Source organism: Priapulus caudatus, unplaced genomic scaffold, assembly GCF_000485595.1.
Source record: "Priapulus caudatus unplaced genomic scaffold, Priapulus_caudatus-5.0.1 Scaffold931, whole genome shotgun sequence".
Lineage (NCBI taxonomy): Eukaryota > Metazoa > Priapulida > Priapulimorpha > Priapulimorphida > Priapulidae > Priapulus > Priapulus caudatus.
In genome coordinates this window covers 71,940-76,602 of record NW_014577992.1, presented here as the reverse complement: position 1 = coordinate 76,602, position 4,663 = coordinate 71,940, and the positions used below count along the sequence as shown (strand labels likewise).

Genomic DNA, 4,663 nt, shown 5'->3' with positions numbered 1-4,663 from the left:
GAACCGCACGCACACACACACACCATCACACACGCACACGCTCGCACACGCACACGCACACGCACACGCACACGAGCGCACGCGCGCGCACAAACACACACACACACAACACACACACACACACACACACCACACACGTATTTATATTTTATATCCAATATATAATAGTAATATATACTATATATATAGTATATAATATAATATATAATATATAATATTTTACATGTATTTTAATGATAGAGAAGGCTCGCAGGCAGGATTAAAGATGAGATTATGGATAAACCAGCTTAGTATCGAACCTGCTTGAACCTTTGCCATGATAGCAGTCATCACCAGGAAACACAGCATAGCGTTGACATACTGGGCAAGGTACTATCAACGGAAGCAGTGTCATTATCAACACAGGACTCTTATCGCATGTATGCGAATTAAATACAGCGGAACACACGTGTCAAGCAACACGCGCAGCCACAGATACATCTAATGCAAGCATATATGAACTAAAATATAAAAAAAAATAAAAAAATATAACATCGAAGAACAAAAAAAAAAAAGAAATTAACTCGGCCCAGAAATCCAGGGTTTCGTGCTCACAAACCTAAGTTCATTGACTCAAAACATCAGCGGGTTCTCTGCCATGAACTAACACGGATTTCGTGGCACGAAAAACCTGAGTTTTTAGCCCTAACCGCGTTTAGCATGAATCTAGTTTCTTAAACAAGAACTAGGTTTTCCGAACAAGCCAGACCTAGGTGTAATCTCCCTCAAGTAGTAGTAGTAGTAGTAGTAGTAGTAGTAGTAGTAGTAGTAGTAGTAGTAGTAGTAGTAGTAGTAGTAGTAGTAGTAGTAGTAGTAGTAGTAGAAGAAGTCATTTGCTTTATTATATTTTTAATTTATTTCTACCTTCTAATTCTCAGCATGGCGGATGTGGCGCGATCGTGCCTCCGCCTGGTGGAGGATGAGAGTTTAAACGGAGCCTGTCTGTTGGTGAGGAAGACAGACGGGGAGACGCTCCACTATCCCGGAGACAACATTTCTTACCAATTTTAGGCAGCTATCCAGGATAACCCACTTCCGGTTCTAGACAATTATCAAGTAGAGAAACTTATCTTCCGGTTACAGATGACTATTAAAGAAACAATATTTCTTACTAATGCTATACAACTAACCAGCTAGATAGGATATTTTCGTCTAGTTTTAGACAATGATATAGGATAGGTTACGTGCTCCCAGTGTCAGACGCTGTGAGCTGTAGATGTAGGATGTAACAAGCGTGTGCGTGCTCGGTGTGAATCTGGCTCGCTCCTCTAGGATGAAATGAAGCCGCTATTACTGGTAGATACATGAATACAGAAATTCTATCTCACGCGGGTTATTACACGGTGTGTGGTGTTTGTGGCGATCATGCGCCTAAGGCAGCCGATAATTAACCCCGATACGTATTACCATCGTCGCCACTTGCCACAGAAAACTGTCGGCGACTGCCAGATAACGTTAAACGTTTCGAACATGATTTGTTCCCTGATTCGTTTCGTCTCAACTGAATATCGTTTGTAACTGCATAAATAAAAATAAATGTGAATTGACTTTTCAATAAATTATGCACTATTAATGATTTAATTAGCATGGTTAATTATATTGATGATGTATTAGTAATAAATGCATTTAAATAAATTAGATGAATGAATGTGCTTATGTTTCCTGAGTAATTATTTACTATAAACATTTCAAATTTAATTCGATACATCTGAGAATATTTTACGTAATAAATGATTCATTTATTTATTTGACGAATGTATAAACGTATGGCGAGATTTTCCACTAATGTCAATGTTTAGACTAGGCCAGTATCTTTCAACATGGGCTAGACTTTGGATGAAAGGAGGTAGGTTGAATGGAGGAAGGAATGAGATATGACCCTCCACCGATTCCGTGCATACACACACACACACACACACACACACACACACACACATCCCCCCCCCCACATTTCACAATGGGTTTGCGCGCCTGCTGGTTGTAGACAACTATCCAGGATAGTCGCAACTAACAGCGTCTGACATCGAAACAAAGGCTATGTTTTTGTAGATGTAGGATGTAACAACCGTGTGTATGTTCGGTTGAAATCTGGCTCGTTCAGCTAGGATAAAATGAAGCCTCTATTACTGGTAGATGATCTGAAAATGCTCATACATACGCTGCCCCCTAACGAGCTATCATTGTTTGTGTGAAGCCTGTTCCCACGGATAAATCCGCGAGTCTGTTATTCGTTTTACTAGTTTCATGTGTTATTTCATCTCACTCTGAGTTATTTTGTCGAGCTATTGTTTTCCTTATTTGTGTTATATTATTCTCACCGGTGTGTTTTCTTTGATTAATAAATAAAATAAGATATTAATCAGTCAATTAGCAAAGAAAAACGGGCAGAAGAACGACGCACAATGAAGTAACAAAAATTCGAATAATTAATCAGTTAAATGCATATTAACAAAAACATAAAATTATTTGATGAATGATACTACTACTATAATTTCAATTGATTGTTGTACGAACACATAAATAACAATAAATAAGTAGACGGAAACAATTCACTGTACTATTGATTTCAATTACTGTTAAATTGTTATGCAGGAGAATGAAATGTGAGAGGTAGTATGGAGATATGAGATAGGTTACACAGGGGGAGACAGGGGGTTGAATGAGGTTGGGAAGGAAGCAAGTTGCATATGGGAAAATACAATCTGGGGAAAATGAAAAAAAGAACCACGCGACCGCGCGGTGCTGCCACCTATATATACCAAGCGTTCGCCGCATCTCCGGTAGCGACGAGTGAGTATCCAAACACGCTCGTCATCTGCTCGTAGGTGCGGATGTAGCGCCACTGCGCATGCGCAGCCAGCCAGCAGGCGAAGAGCAGTCCAAGGTGGTCTGTGAGTGAGATAGCAGTGTAGCGTGCGCTCGAACATCCGTGAGGCTTTCACGCAACGTGGATTTCTATACATAAGAAGAATACATACAGAATTACTAATGTATTCTTCTTCTCACCCTCGCCACACTAAAAATAGCTTCCCGCATTCTCAATTGTTACGTTTAAAAAATATATGCAGCTCAAAAACTGATTTTAACACAAAAGCTTCCAATATGATTGAATGTTGTACACGCCGTGGCTATAATCAATCTGATCTATCTAAGAAATTAAAAAAGATACTTCCCTTAAATCGGGCGTCGTTAATAACCCCTAGAAAAGACGGCGAGAAAGTCACCCTTCAATCCTGCACATCAAAAGTTTGTTAATTAATAATTATAAAATATTTCAAAACAATCCATTCACAGTTAACATCTTTTCAAACCCACCTTTATGCTCGTGCAGACGTGATACCAACCTCCGCGACACTCTTGTTTCAAGCAACTCTGAGAACCCCGTGAGCCAACCTGGCTCATGCCCGTGTTGTCGGAAACGTTGCAGTACTTGAAATGTTATCACGAATAGGTCTGTGGTTCAAGGGCCTCGGGGCAAATTTATAGTGCGGGATTCATTTACATGCGTGTTGACGAACCTCATTTACGCCATTGAATGCGTTAAATGCCAAATTTACTATACTTATTATACAACAAAACGCCGCCTTGCGGATAGGTTTGTTGAACACCTAAGATCTATTCGCCTCAATTTCTATGGTTTTCCGGTTGCTGACTATTTTAACCAACCGGATCACCACATTGATGACGTGCGTGTGTGTGTGGCTGCCAACTGACACCATATTACAATAGCTCACGTCGACACATGACTGAGCAGAAATTAATTCTGAGGGCTGGTTGTTTAAATCCAGGGGGCATGAACGTAAACTTTAATTACGTGTGATTTTTGAGTCAATTGCTTCGTTGTGTATGTGTGTGTGTGTGTGTGTGTGTGTGTGTGTGTGTGTGTGTTCGGGATGACGAAGCGAGTGCACAATTGCAAATTAAGAGGAGGATCAACATCCGGGCGGGTCCGCCAGCTGAAGCAGGAGTACGTGGACGCAGCCCCCGTAACTTCTGTTCTGGCCGATTGAGTCTTGGGAGGGAAAAAAGGTACTGAGAGCGAGCTGGGCTACGTCTAAGAGTAATGCAGGGCTTACTGCTATCAGACGTGGACGCCCGAAAAGGGTTCGGCTCCTGCGGAAAATCCAGATTCTCTCATTAGCCCGCCGCGCCTGCGGGGAGGAGTTCTTCAGTAGCTCGCTGAACGGAGGGAGGATGACGGGACACTTCGAATCTGTAAAATTCTCGGCTCGAGTCCTGGCAACACTTTACGTGGGCCAGAAGCTTGCGTCGGGATGTTGAACGATGGCGAAGTGCGACAATTGCGGCTCGACGTAAGGGTGGCGCCGCAGGACGCAAAGCGGGTTACAACAGCAGCGGCATCGGAGCTCTCCATGGGAGAGGATGGCCATCAACTTCGTTCGGACTGCTGCCCTCTGCACGCGGGAGGCGGAACAAGTTACGCTAGTCGCATTGTGAATTATTTCACTAAGTGCGAGGCATTATGATGTTCGCCGATTCAACAGCTGCAAACTCGCCGGCCGAGTGCCTGGTGACCAGCTGTTTGTGGGCGAATTCGGTTGTCCTCGCCGCCAGCTTACACTGCCGACCAGTGTAGGTGCTTTGCGAGCGAAGCGTTTACGGT

The 4,663-nt window shown here is 42.6% G+C and overlaps 1 protein-coding gene and 2 long non-coding RNA genes across 4 annotated transcripts in view; 2 read left to right on the top strand and 1 right to left on the bottom strand.

The window, feature by feature from the left end:
* The window catches only part of LOC106814489 (15-hydroxyprostaglandin dehydrogenase [NAD(+)]-like), a 57,527-nt gene that overhangs the window by 8,391 nt on the left and 44,473 nt on the right, over nucleotides 1–4,663 (top strand). The window lies entirely within an intron of this gene.
* The window catches only part of LOC106814490, a 9,029-nt gene continuing 4,742 nt past the window's right edge, over nucleotides 377–4,663 (top strand). The window contains exon 1 of the long non-coding RNA XR_001394616.1: nucleotides 377–419. This is a non-coding gene — a long non-coding RNA (uncharacterized LOC106814490). The remainder of the gene's footprint in view (nucleotides 420–4,663) is intronic.
* LOC106814492 overlaps nucleotides 2,767–4,663 on the bottom strand; it is a 12,344-nt gene continuing 10,447 nt past the window's right edge. The window contains exon 3 of the long non-coding RNA XR_001394619.1: nucleotides 2,767–2,994. This is a non-coding gene — a long non-coding RNA (uncharacterized LOC106814492). The remainder of the gene's footprint in view (nucleotides 2,995–4,663) is intronic.